The 14,875-nt window shown below is 33.5% G+C and overlaps 1 long non-coding RNA gene and 1 other non-coding gene across 2 annotated transcripts; one reads left to right on the top strand and one right to left on the bottom strand.

The window, feature by feature from the left end:
- Positions 1–224: 224 nt before the first annotated feature.
- Positions 225–8,282, bottom strand: LOC128039765 (uncharacterized). The gene is made up of 3 exons (XR_008194333.1): positions 7,540–8,282; positions 7,119–7,207; positions 225–570 (listed from the first exon to the last, which is right to left on the bottom strand). It is a non-coding gene; the product is annotated as an uncharacterized LOC128039765 (long non-coding RNA).
- Positions 8,283–13,184: 4,902 nt separating this feature from the next.
- Positions 13,185–13,290, top strand: LOC128040059 (small nucleolar RNA R71). Its single transcript, XR_008194719.1, has one exon. It is a non-coding gene; the product is annotated as a small nucleolar RNA R71 (small nucleolar RNA).
- The last annotated feature ends 1,585 nt before the right edge of the window (positions 13,291–14,875 follow it).

Below are 14,875 nucleotides of genomic sequence, written 5' to 3'. Positions count from 1 at the left end.
TAGAAATCACCCTCCCAAGAATTTACATAGTTTATGCATACAAAAATTATCTTCCGAAATCGACAAGATATGCACCATTTTGGTCTTTTGGTCTTTTGTCTATTAACTATTATCTCTTCCCGAATAAAATAATTAATTCAGTAACCTACAAATTTTGGCCATACATTCACAAGTATAATCATGAATTAAACCTAAATGAATGAAATAATCATTTGCACATAATATTCAGAAAACAAATACAAATTAATTCAAATCAAGATTCATATCCATTTTGAATAAACAAAATTAAGTCATGTCATATTAAAATAAAAACATAAAGATAAGATGAAATCTTGTCTCCCAACATAGAAAACAATAATTAACAATAAATAAAAAGATAAGAAAGAGTAGTCGATGGAGGCTATCCACGACCATTTCAAAATGTGAAGAGTAAACAACTGGATACAGGGGGCTATTTGTGGTTGCTCCTTGCAACTTCCCATGGTGGCTTTCTACCTCAACTTTATGTTAAAATCATCTAGACATCTTCAAGTCATCCTCCTTGCTGCTCTCATTTCGGCAAGTGATTGCCTTGTTTTTTGGAATTCAAGTGTTAGCAAGCCATGATAAAGCCAAGAATACTCAAAGGAATTTTTCTCTAAAAACTGATGTGAGAAAATGGTGTGAAAATGTGTAAAAGATGATAGGATTCTAATGCCTTGAATGATGGATGAAGGCCTCTTTTTATAGCCATTTGAACCCATGCCAAAAGTATCAAATTAAATATCTCATAATCTCTCATGACCATATCGTCCCTTGTATGGTGGAGGAGTGAATCTTCCTTGCTAAATTTAGCAAGGAAGTTAGTTTTTTTCTCTCCTGGTGTGGCTGGCCAAATGTGGTCAAATTGTGATTATTTTTTACTGTTGTTTTTAGCAGTTGATGGACGGTTGAAGTTTTTTTATAAGGAATGTATCACCCCAAAAATGTATATTTTTTGTTTGTAAAAATATGACACAAATATCTGTCTGCTCTAGTGGTTAAGTGTTCTAGGTGTGTTTATGAGATCCCAAGTTTAAGCCATGCATTTGGCGAAATTTTGGAATTTTTTTTCTGATTAAAGCCTTATCCTTGTTTAGTGGGCTTAAGTTTAATTATTTGTAAAATCATATCAGAATGAGCCTACAGGTTCAAGTGGTAAGGGAGTTGGAGTGTTGGAGGTACTGTGTTTGAATCTCTGTGCGAGCGAGAATGTTAATCTTTTTACTCGGTTTCCTGGAAGAGTTGTGTAAAAGATGGATTCTGAGTAGTCGATTGTTAGTGGGTAGTTAATTGAGAGAAGATAGGGGAGTTATCAAGATTATTTTTGTTATTTTTTTATTTTATTCTTTTCAAAATTTGGTTCTCTCTCTTCTCTCCAAAATTCTGACGTCGACTTTCTTCTTCGATTTTCGCGGCTTCCTGTTGGATTTTTCGCAGTCAATCATCGCTCTTGCGTTTGTGGCCCTTTTTCATCTGGTAAGTGATCACTTTTAGCCTTTTTCCTTTGATTTGAGATCTAGCAACGTTAGTTTATGGTAGTTAATCGATGTATCCTGTGTTTATGAGAAGATCAAGGTGTTGGGGTTTCCCAGTCGGAGCTTTAAACGTGCGGATTAACGTTGCTCGTCCTAAGGTAAGATTTTAGTCGATTTAAGTGGGTTGTCCATCACTTTTGGTTCGATTTAATGTGATTATAAGTGTTTAATTCTGGGTTCGTTTGGTCAATTTTAGGTATTGGAGAGATCGGGAGTGTTTTTTCAACGAAACAAAACCAGGTGTGTACCCGAAACACAAAAATAAGGGATTCGGTGAAAAGCTAAAATTGTTTGTTGTTTGGACAGTAGTAGTAGGCTAACTTTGAAAAATCACCATAAATTGTGGAAATCAAATTAGAGGATGAAAAAAATATTAGATTAAAGATATTTTAGTCTAGTTTCTCATAGAAGAAACAAAGTAAGTAAAATAATTTCATATTATGAGATATTTGAATTTTAGTGAGAAAGGGTCGAATGATTTTGGAATCCTCATCCGATTTTGGAAAATTATTACAAATTTTGTAAAAATAATTATGGGTTAGAATTTATATTTTAAAATATTAAATGAGTCTACTTTCAAGAGAAACAAATGAAAACATCATATGAATTCTGCGAGAATATAATTAATTTTTAGTCTGGAAACACGAAAATTTATGTGTTTTACATGCCCTTTTAACTTAAAATCATGCTATTTCGGTTAAATTATTGTCGAAAAATAATTAAATATTATAAAATAATTAAATTATGTTAAAAATATGAACATGATGAATTTTAATTAATTTTATAGTTAATTTTTATTAATTTTGACTATTTTCGACAGATTCGAACAAATGGCGAAAATTGGCTCTACAAACAATGCTCGAAGAATAAAACCAAAAAGCAATTTAAAGCATCGAGGCAAATTTATTTCCAGCCTAAGATGGTCCAAAAATTTTTGTTAATTCATAATATAATTAATTTTAATTTATTCCCAATTTAATTTGGGCTAAATAAATTATTATTAGTTAATTATGGAAAAAAAGAGTCCAGTTGAACTACATTGGTTGAACCGAATCTAGTGAACCGAACTAGCCACCAATTGGGCTGCCCGAACCGTTCATATGCTGACCCAAATTAGCATTTTAGCTGACTAAATAAGCTTGCAAAGAAACCCTTGAAGAACTTTCAACCTTGCATTCAGACCCTTCCAAAAAATGTGGCTTTATGGATTTGTCCCAGGCTATTTTTAGCAAAGTTGAATCTCTCAACTTTGCCATGTGTGTGGCCAGCCAAGGGGGGTCTCTTTGGCTGATGAAATTTTCTATTTTTAGCAGCCACAATCAGCTATAAAAGCCACCCCTTGCTGATAATTCAAATCATCCCTCACACTCTCATTCTCTCTTCTCCTCTCTCACTTTCTCTCAACTTTTCCTTCCCATTTTCCCTTTTGTTCAAGTGCCGATTTCTTATCTTGGGAAAGAGGTCCTCATCAGCCATTTTTGACCCTCAATTAAAGTGTTCATAAGCCACCTTGATAGCCGAGGACAACAAAGAAATCAATCAAGCCACGGAGAAACACTGGATTTGCTTCTTATTCCCTATCTCTTTAAATTTCGTTGTTGTTTTGACAAACATGTTTATAAATATTTATGCTATTGAAATGGTTATTTTAATCAATCTAGCTTGAATTTAATCCGTGTTGGGTTGATTATATTTTGCCTGCTTGAATTATTGAAATTGTGTTTATGCTGTTATTGGCCTCGGTAAGATGCTTGATTAAGTAAAATCATGCCTAAGTTATTCTTGCAATATTAATTGTTAGATAACTAATGAATTAATTATTAAATCGTATTGAAATTGTAATTAGTTGACACAATACATGTTTATTCTTCTAAGGTAGCTGAAGTTAATTTAGCATTGTATTTGGCGATACATATGCCTTGCATAACTTGCAAGATTATTGTGATTAAACTGTTTCAAGGTAGAAATACTCTGTTACCTCACTTGATCTTTTATATGCTTGTGAAGATTGATTAATCGCTTGGATTTACATTGAAAAATGTTCAAGAGATTGATTAATTTAGTAAGTATGTATGAGCAGTAGTTAGCAAATTACCGAGTTGCCGTGAATTTATTCATAGCAGTATAAATATAAGTTTAATAATTCTAAGTTAAAGGAATGTAATTAATCCAACACAATTATATCATCTTGATTAAACCTTATTTGAAATCGTGCATTAGAAATTTTTATTTTTATTTTTTACTTAGTTTTTAACCCTTAGTTTTTAATCATCTTTAAACCAAAATATTTTCCATCACCAAAGTGTTTTAACATTAATTTCATAAATATTCCTTTTTACAGTCCCTGTGGGCACGATAACTTGACATTTACTTGTCACTTTATTACTTGTTACGATTTTGTACACTTGCACATTTTCGTCGTTCCAAGTAAGCAAAAGAATTCCATATTATGAGATATTTGAATTTTAGTGAGACAAGGTCAGAATGATTTCAGAATCCCCTATACTGACTTTGAAAAATTATTAAAAATTGTATAAAAATAATTATGGTTAGAATTTATATTTTTAAAATCTTAAATGAGCCTACTTTCAAGAAAAAATAAATGGGAACATCATCCAAATTTTGTACTAGAAGATAATTAATTTTTAGTGCAAAAAGGTCGAAACTGTCAAACAGCAGAATAAGGGAAATTTTAAAGAATAAACTGTACTTATTGGCTAAACTAATAATTCTAAAAATTTTATGGTAAGAAGATATGTGAGTCTGGTTTCAGAGAAAATTTGCGGATCTTAATTCGAAATTCTATAGCTTAAGATACAAATAATTTAGTAACAATGACTCAAGTAGACAGCTTTGAAGGATCATATGAGTAAATAGTGGAAACACATTTGAATAATTAACTAGCACGAGTTACATTAAAATGGATCACGAATCCAAGACCAATTTGGGTCATGTGGGCCACACGGGTGTGTGGGCCCACACGGGCGAACATCATGGGCTTGTAGACTCATTTTAACTGTTTGACTGATAAGGTTGTACGGGTCGTCCAAGTCAACTCTGAACCTATTGTAGGGTCGGTAAGTTTACCTAGACCCCTAATTGACTGAAATGACTGTATGACTGATATGAATAAGCCTAATGATGCCCCACTGATTTGATACTATATGCCCTGTTTACATGCATGATATTATGTTACAGCATGTCATATCTGTATATTGCATTGTATTGGGTTAGGGGATTATAATGTTTGGAGGAAGTGTACTGAAAGGCCTCGAGCCTAATTTACTGGTAGCTCAACTGCAAACTACTGTCTAGTGCCGCATTCGGTACTACTTGGAGTGTAGGGATGGGTGTGTTGATTATATCCACACATTGAGTCACAAAATGCAGTCACAAGATGGGTTGGACAGGGATGGGTAGGATTTTTTGATTGCATATCTGTTACTGCTACTAATACTCTGATGGGCTAAACCCTACTGCATGACTGTTTTTGTACTGAGATGGGCTAAGGCCCAAACTGGACTGATACAGATACTGAAAAGGGCTTAAGCCCAAACTGTGATTATTTGTTTATTGTCTGTTAATTTCTATGGGGATTACACACTAAGTTTACTTAGACTCACCCCTTCTGTTTAATATGTGCAGGTAATCATTAGATATAGGTGGATCGATGCAACGGAGGACTCAGTCGTGGCCACACGGCTTCTTTTACACTGTTTACTACCTATTTATGATTTTACTTTTATTTGAAGATATTTTGTTATAATTATGACCTTTAAGAATTTTGGTTTAAAATTTGGATTTTATACGGTTTTATGATTTAAATCTGCTAGTGTTAGGTAAAACTCAGGTTTTCAATTGAAATTTGAAATTGAATAATGATTTGTAAATGAAGAATATTTTGAAAATGAACAACATGATTTGAAGTTAACATAAGATAATAAAAAATGGTTAAATAGAAAAGAGGATTTAGCGACGACATATTTTTCGAAAACCACTACCATGTGACGTCGTTAGATTCGGCCATAACATCTAGGTCGAGTTTGGGGTGTTACAAGGAAGATATTATGATTATTTTCTTTTGGAAAATATTGGGTCAAATCTGTTATTTGTGGAAGTTTGACTAAGTGGTTAGGGATTGACAATTTTAGCAGTGACTTTTGCCAACTTATTTTCTGGTAAAATTAGGTATATGGAATTGGTTTTGAGCCTCCAATTTAGACCATATTGGGCCTTCTTGGAATTCATTCTGAATTATCACTAATTGAAGTTCATGTGATTGCATTTATCATCCTTTCAATCTGTACCCGTCTAAGACCCAAATACAACCAAAATTTTGTCATCCTTTCCCTTAGCCCAATTAATCCCAAAAAATAACAGAATAACATGCATTTAACATAATATTCATAAACTTAACACATTCCGATGGAAATAAAAAAAATATCATGAAATTAAGTATAAAACCACGAAAGTGTAATATTTTTACTCAGAATTAGCATAATTTGTAAATAAAAAAAGTGTTGAAATATATATATTTTGGAGTTTACACACCCCAAACTAAATCATTGCTCGTCCCGAGGAATGCTAAAAACATGTCATCATGTAAAATTTTTATTCATCCAAGTAGTCGTAGAAAAATAGAAATTTTATTCTCAAATCAATCTTGTAAATATGTTGTTCATAGGCAACATATCATCCAATATTTATTCAAGTAACTAAAATTCTAATAAATCATGATTTGAACAACTAGTTTTAAGAGTAGATTAAGTTCAACCATAAAAGATTAATTGCCTAAATTAACTAAGCATCATTCCTCAGATTTAACACGTCTTCATATGTTGACTTGATATTCCCTCTCCACTAATGTAGTTAACTTAGTTGTTTTAAATTAATAGGTCTTAGTAAGGGTTGTAATGGGGATAGGGTTAAGGTATAGAGAAGAATAGATATTTTAGGTTCAATAACCTTAAACCTAGCTTACATTGGCCATCAAAAATTTGTAATCACCCACTAACTCTTTTATTTTCAGCACTTGTGCCTAATGGTACTCTCTCTCTCTCTTTCTCTTTTGAATTAAAAAAGTAACTTTTCGAGCATATTCTTTATAAGTAACTCATCTGAGTGTTTTACACTATATGATCTTCTTGGACTCCCCCAAACTTAAACTTCAAAACACTTCCAAAGTAAGCAAGGCTAAGATTTAAAGGTTTAAGAGGTCAAAAAAATAATTATTTAAGATAAGCTATGTATTTCATGGGTTATTTCCAAAAAATATAGGCCATACAACTCAAAATTGGTTTTCAAAGGATTTAATTAATAAGGTAGGCTTGAAAAGCTCAATCGATCCAAAGAAAATATGCCTAGTCATTTTTAAACTCACTTTGTTACCTAATATTTTGCCTCAAGGAAAATACCAAACAAATTCTAGAGACAAAATCCTCATGCAATCTTAATTTCCAGGGAATATAAAACAATTATGGTGAATCTACATACTCATAAAATCAAAATTCATCTCATAATTTATTTAACATAAAAATACTTGAAATAAATAAAAGATCATACCTGAATTTGAACTAAATATCATACTCGATTGATGTTGAGTGTCTTTTCTACTTCTCTGCCTCCCTGTACGAATTCATCTTCTACAAAAACTAAGGCAAAAATAAAAAAAATTTGAGGCATGATCCCCCACAAACTTAAGTGGAACAATCTCATTGTTCAAAACATCCATCAGATAAAAATAAGAAAAACATTGAAAAAGAATTGCAGCTAAACTTATTTTGCAAAAATTAAAAAAAAGTAATGTTTCTAAAAAAAATAAAACTAACTAAAAGAAATATCTTTGAATAAAGAAAACCCCCTACATTTATTTATTGACCCATCATTGTCTGTGGCTATCTCCCCCTCCATGTTAGTATCTTGCCTAGGTGTGGCGGAATCAAGACAAAAACTACTTAGTAGAATAAATAAAATCCAAAAATACCTTAAGATGGGTTAGGAGCAGCAAATATGATTTGTTGAATGTTGAAGGGTTAGCCACAATATCTAAGGAAACTATTGAAAAAATTCTGCTGTTGCCGTTGACTGGTGGCGCACAAGGTTCTACAGGTCCCGATTGCTTCCAATTGTTGACGATGGTAATCGATAGGGCTTGCTGGGACTCGATTGTGCCCGAAAGAGGCCGCTGTATGTGATCAATAGGGATCAATGGTATGTGATGGCTGCCTCTCCAAGGAAACTATTGAAAAAATTCTGCTGTTGTCGTTGACTGGTGGCGCACAAGGTTCTACAGGTCCCGATTGCTTCCAATTGTTGACGATGGTAATCGACAGAGCTTGCTAGGACTCGATTGATCCTGAAAGAGGCAGCTGATATATGATCAATAGGGTTGATGGTATGTGATGGTTGTCGCAAGCGTTCGATGGTGATCATGACTATTGCAATCGTATAACGATTTGCGGTGGTGTGTGACAGAGCAACGCACAAAGGCTTGCTGCTAGAAGATGCACGTGCACACGCTGGGCGCACAGGTTGACTGGTGCTGTTGGGCGTCACACCACACCAAGCTGGGCTGGCAAGGGGTGTTGGCGGCAGTGTGAAGGACAACGGGGCTGAGGAATGTGGCAGCTAAAAAAACACAAGAAAGAGAAAAGAGAAAAGTAGGGAAAATAATAAAAAAAAAACTCTAATTTCACTTAAGTTAACTTAATTTTAGTTAAAAGTTTTATTTAAATTATTAATTCTATTTACTCATTTATTTATTTACAAAACTTAACTATTTAATTTACAACTTAAAATAAAATGTAATTAAAAATAAAAATAAAAATAAACATAATGGTAAATTTTATTTATTTACAAAAGTAACAGATTTCCGACCAAAAAAATATTCATGGATCAGTTCAAATGAGAGAAGTGTTTTCTTGATTGATTTTACCGGTCCAATAATGTTTCGGTCGTTGACCATTAACTTTAAACATACCTCCTTTATTTTTTTGGAGTTCAACTACTCCATATGGAAAAACTTGATTAATCGTAAAAGGTCCTAACCATCGGGATTTAAGTTTACCTGGGAAAAACTTCAATCTCGTATTGAAGAGGAGAACTTGTTGTCCCACTTCAAACATACATGGACGAATATGCTTACCATGCCATCTTTTTTATTTTTCTTTAAAATTTTTGGCATTCTTGTAAGAGAATAATCTCATCTCTTCCAACTCATTGAGTTGTAACATCCGTTTGTCTCTAACAAATTTTAGGTCTAAATTGAGTTGTTTAAGATCCCAATAGGCTTTATGCTCAAGTTCAAATGGCAAATGACATTTCTTACCATAGACTAACCTACAATGAGATATCCCTAATAGAATCTTAAATGTCATTCGGTAGGCCTATAATGCTTCATCAAGTCTCCGAGACCAATCTCTTTCAGTTGGGTGTACTACATTTTCAATTATGCCCTTTAGTTCTTTATTCGCAAACTAGCTTGACCATTCATCTGAGGATGGTAAGCTGTAGCGACTTTATGTTTTACATTATATTTGTCCAACAACCACTTTAACCAATTATTCACAAAATGATAACATTCATCGTTGATTATAGCTCTGGGAGTTCCAAATCTCATGAATATATGTTTTTGAAGAAACCACATCACTACATTGGCATCAATAGTCGGGTATGCCTCGGCTTCCACCCATTTGAACACATAATCAATGGCTACCAATATTTACCTATTACCAAAAGAAGAAGGAAAATGGCCTAGGAAGTCAATACCCTAAACATCAAATAACTATACCTCAAGTATGTTGGTTAGTGGCATCTCATTCCTCTTGGTCAGATTTCTGACTCTTTGGCATCAATTGTATTCTTTCATGTAGGCATATGCATTTTAAACAGGGTCGGCCAAAAGAAACCGACATGTAATACTTTGGATGTTGTTCGTGATCTTCCAAAATGTCCCCCACTAGGGGATGAATGGAAATGGTATAAAATATCAGCTACTTCGATCTCGACTACACACCTTCTAATCATTTGATCTTGCATATTGCTTAAACAAAAATGATTCCTTCCAAAAATAATATCTAACATCATGAAGAATCTTCCTATTTTGTTGATATGTCAAATCGGGCGGCAGTAAACAACTAGCTAAAAAGTTGCATAATTTGCAAACAAATGAGCTTTATAGAAATGAATTACCTTGAAGATGTGTTTCATCTTTTTGCTCCAGTCTGGACATATGATTTGCCACTTGATTCTCTATTCTCTTCCTATTCTATATCACCAAATCAAACTCTTGGATTAACAAAATCCAATAAATTAATTGTGGTTTTGCATCTCTCTTTGATATTAGATATTTTATACCAAGCATGACATTAGATATTTAAGTTTTGTGATATCTCTCTTTGACATTAGATATCTTGTACCTACAAGATATGAATGAAATTTGTCAAAAGCAAAAACAACAACAAGTAGCTCTTTTTCTGTTACTGTATAATTTAATTGTGCTTCTGCCAAGGTTTGGCTAGCATAGTAGATGGGATGGAAAATTTTATTCCTTCATTGTCCCAAAACAACTCCTACTGCATAGTCGCTCACGTTGCACAACAGTTGAAACGATGAACTCCAATCTAGGGTAATGATGATTGGTGCTAAAACTAATCTTTTTCTTAAATTCTTCAAAAGTTGTTAAACATTCATCATCAAAATTGAATATTGAATCTTTTTTCCAATATTTTACAAAGTGGTTTGGAGATTTTGTAGAAATTCTTAATGAATCTTCTCTAAAACCCGGCATGTCCCAAAAAACTCGTAATGCTCTTCACAGACACTAGAGGTGGGAGTTTCTTGATAACATATCTTTGTCTTGTCAACTTCTATTCCTTGCCTTGTAATTTTGTGTCCCTAAACAATGCCTAATCTTACCATGAAATGGCATGTCTCCTAGTTAAGAACTAGGTTTGTCTCTTCGCATCGTTTGAGCACTTTGGCCAAATTATCTAAATAGTTGTCATAAGAGTCTCTAAACATAAAAAAGTCATCCATAAACACTTCCAAAAAATTTTTAACGATGTCTGTGAATATAGCCACCATACACCGTTGAAAAGTGGAAGGTGCATTACATAAACCAAAAAGCATACGCCTGAAATCAAACATACCATATAGACATGTGAAGGTTGTCTTATGCTGATCTTCTAGGGCTACAAGGATTTAATTGTACCCTGAATATCCATCGATGAAACAATAGTAATTATGCCTTGCAAGTCTGTCTAGAATTTAATCTAAAAATGGCAATGGGAAATGATATTTCCAAGTTGCCTTATTCAACTTATGGTAATCAATACAAATTCTCTAACCTGTAACTGTTCTGGATGGAATCAACTCATTATTTTCATTTTTTCCAACTGAGATGTCACTGTTCTTTAGCACACACTAGACTGGACTCACCCAAAAGGTATCTCAAATGGGGTAAATGATTCCCACTTCTAACCACTTGATGATCTCCTTTTTGACTACCTCTTTCATGATAAGGTTCAACCTTCTTTGGCCATCAATAGTGTCCTTTTCACCATCTTCTAAGATGATTTTGTGAATACAAAAAGATGGGCTAATACCTTTAATATTAGCTATCATCTAATCGGTTGCCTTCTTGAATTTCTTCAAGACACTAATCAACTTCTCTACTTGATTCTCAATTAATTTAGCTAAGATAATCATAGGTAAAGTAGAAGAGGTACCCAAAAAAACATATTTAAGGTGAGAAGGTAGTACCTTTAACTCTAACTTGGGCGGAACTTTAGTTGAAGCTTTCAACTATTTATACTCATAGGATTTCAACTCCAAAGACTCGAAATGGGGTTGCGAACTGAATCCCTGTAATTTGGCTTCTAATTCAGCTTGATCTCTTTCATTCTCATAGTTACTTAGCATCTCTGGAGCTAAGAGTTGTCCTAATTGTCTCATCCATAGCAGAACATTCTTCTCCTGCATCAGGGTATCTCATAGCTTTGAAAACACTAAAAGTTACCTTATAATCTTGGACTCGCATGGTAAGTTCTTCTTTCTAAATATCAATAATGTTCTTTCGGTTGCTAGAAAAGGTCTTCCAAAAATGGTAAGGAATTTTTTATCTGCTTCAAAATCTAAAATAAGAAAGCCAGTAGGAAAATTAAATTTATCAACACATACCAAAATATCTTCAATCTTTCCTTCAAGAAGTGCTATTGATTGATTTGCTAGCTGTAGTGTAACTATTGTTGGTCTAACTTCACAAATTCCCAATTGACTAAACACAGACATGTGCATTAGATTTATGCTCGCTCCCAAATCACATAGAGCCATACCATAATAGGAATTACGATGTTACACAGCATGGTAAAGCTTCCAGGGTCTTTCACTTTTGGTGGAAACTTATTTTGTAAGAATGTACTACACTCCTTAGTTAGAGCCACTGTCTCAAATTCTCCCACTTGTCTCTTCTTAGAGGGGATATCTTTCATGAATTTCACATAATTCGGCATCTTTTCCAAAGCCTCTACCAACAGAATGATGATATGAAATTTCTTAAGTACATTTAAGAATTTCTTAAAATGTACCTCTTGTTGTTGCTTCTGGAATCTCTACGGAAAAGGAGTTGGTGGAGGTTTTACCTTAATCAGAAAGCTTTTTAGAGAAAGTGTTGGTTCTGCATCTACCTTGGGTGCTGATTCTTTAAGACTACTTTGCTACGGTTGTGCTTCAATAGAGATCACAGGAACAAGATTTTGCACTGTGGGAGATTCAACTTCTAGTTGAAATTTTTTTTATTATGGACAACAACAAGCTTATCTTTGGATTCAACAACTACTGGTTCCAACACCTTTCCACTCTTCAAAGTAATAGTTTTACACTATTCTTTTCCTGTGCTTCTGAGATTCCACGTATCACTCGACAAAGCACCTTGAGGTATATTTCTTAGCGCATTAGCTAACTGTCCCATCTGGTTCTCCAGATTCCTTAGAGTCACGTCATTTCTAGCCATATATGCTTTCAGTAGGTTCTCTAAACTATTTGAAAACTCAGTTGACTTAGGTTTCTGCATCTGTTGAGAAAAACCTGACAAATGGTTTGAATGAGAATACATAAAGGAATTACCTGAACTAGTACCTTAATTACTATAGGAGAAATTGGGATGATTTCGCCATGAAGGATTATAATGATTCGATTATGGACCTAGACCATTCCTATTTTGATGTTGGTTTCCCACATAATAAATAGATTCAGGATTGGATAGACATTATTCGAATGCATGACCATCACCATAGTAAACACATACGATATTCTCGAACTGGCTTGGTTGTTGACCTTTCATGTTAGTGTTGCGACCATTAATAGAAAAAATTTTAAGCATGGAAGTCATAGTAGATACTTGAGCTACTAAAGATGTAAGAGCATCAACTTCATGAACTCTTGCCACCTTTCTTCCTGTAGCTGCTCAATGAACAGGCCACTGGTAGTTGTTACTCAAAATATTTTAAGAATCTCATACGCCTCATTGTAGATTTTAAAAGAAGAGCTCTGTTAGCTGAAGTGTCTACCACCATTCTCATGTGAGCATTGAAACCATTGTAGAAAGTCTCTAGTTGAAAGTAATAAGGAATTCCATTATGAGAGCATTTTTATAATAACTCCTTAAATCGTTCCCACACCTCATACAAGGACTTATATCGGATTGCTAAAACGTAGTAAATTCATTTATGAGTTTAGCATTCTTACTTGGTGGAAAATACTTCATCAGTAAACGTTTCGCCAGTTCTTGCCATGTGAAAATAGAACGGGGCGGTAAGGAATTCAACCATGCTCATGTGCGATCTCGCAATGAATATGGGAAAAGCTTCAACCTTAAGGCATCTTTAGATACTCCTGGTAACTTGAAAGAGTCGTTTACTTCCATAAAAAAGAGGAAATGCAAATGTGGATCTTCAGCAGGCATCCCACTGAACTGCCCCATTTTTTGCAACATTTGGAACATCACTGGCTTTAACTCAAACTGAGGGGCCTCAATCTCGGATCTTACAATCCCTGGATTGACTTCACTAAACAAAGGCACATCATATTTCCTAATCGCTCAATCTCTATCATCAGCAATAAGGATAAGATTCCGATTATTATAGGTTGCGTCTTCTCTCGAATTTTAATTATCTCTTCAAATTGTCTTTAGGCTGATTGTTCCCTTCTTTTTTGCCTCAAAGTACATTCAATTTCTAGGTCAACGACAATAGATCGATAATTCAGTCTATGTTCATAAACCTTGAAAAATCACGAAAAGTAAACCAGTTAAAATAATAATAAAAACAAAACTAAAAAATAAATACCTTCACAAATAATGATAAATAGAATCCCCGACAATGACGCCAAAAACTTGTTGTCACGTGACTACGTGCAAGTGTCCATGGTCGTACGAGTAATAAATAGTGAGTAAAAGAGTGTCGTCTCCACAGGGATTATTGTGTGAATTATTTGCAAAGTTAATTTTAATCAATTTGGTTAATAATAAAATAAAGAGAATATTTAATTGTTGAAAATCGAATTCTAAGTTAATGATGTAATTAGTTGTCAAATACCCTCAAAATAAAACAACTTACCTTGCAAAAAATAATCACAACAAGAGTTAACACACAGAATAATATAACACAACATGAATAAACTAAAATAAATATTTCACTTTAACAAGAATTTATTGGCATTCATAAAAAGAATATCACGAAAGGTTCGTGGTAATATGAAAATTCATTAAACCCATTTTAATTAAGGCATAATCTTCTCCCAAAGTCCTATTATGTTCCTAAGTTAATTAGCATATCCCTATGTTAAAAAACTAACCTAAAAATCACCCTCCCGAGAATTTACACAGTTTATGCATACAACAATTATCTTCTAAAATCAACATGATATGCACCATTTGAGTCTTTTGTCTATTAACTATTACCTTTTCCCATTAAATAGTTAATTCAAGAACCTAAAATGTTGGTAATACATTCACAAGTATAATCATGAATTAAATCTAAATGAATGAAATAATCATTTGCACATAATATTCGAAAACAAATACCAATTAATTCAAATCAATATTTATATCCATTTTGAATAAACAAAATTAAGTCATGTCATATTAAATTGAAAACATAAAGATGAGATGCAATATTGTCTCCTGACATAGAAAACAATAATTAACAGTAAAGAAAAAGATAAGAAAGAGTAGTTGATGGGGGATATCCACGACCATTTCACAATGCGAAAAGTAAACAACTGAATGTAGGGGGCTATCTGTGGATGCTCTTTGCAACTTC

Source organism: Gossypium raimondii, chromosome 3, assembly GCF_025698545.1.
Source record: "Gossypium raimondii isolate GPD5lz chromosome 3, ASM2569854v1, whole genome shotgun sequence".
NCBI classification, from domain to species: domain Eukaryota; kingdom Viridiplantae; phylum Streptophyta; class Magnoliopsida; order Malvales; family Malvaceae; genus Gossypium; species Gossypium raimondii.
Note: the sequence above shows the minus strand (reverse complement) of the source record. Positions and strands in the feature narration are given on the sequence as shown.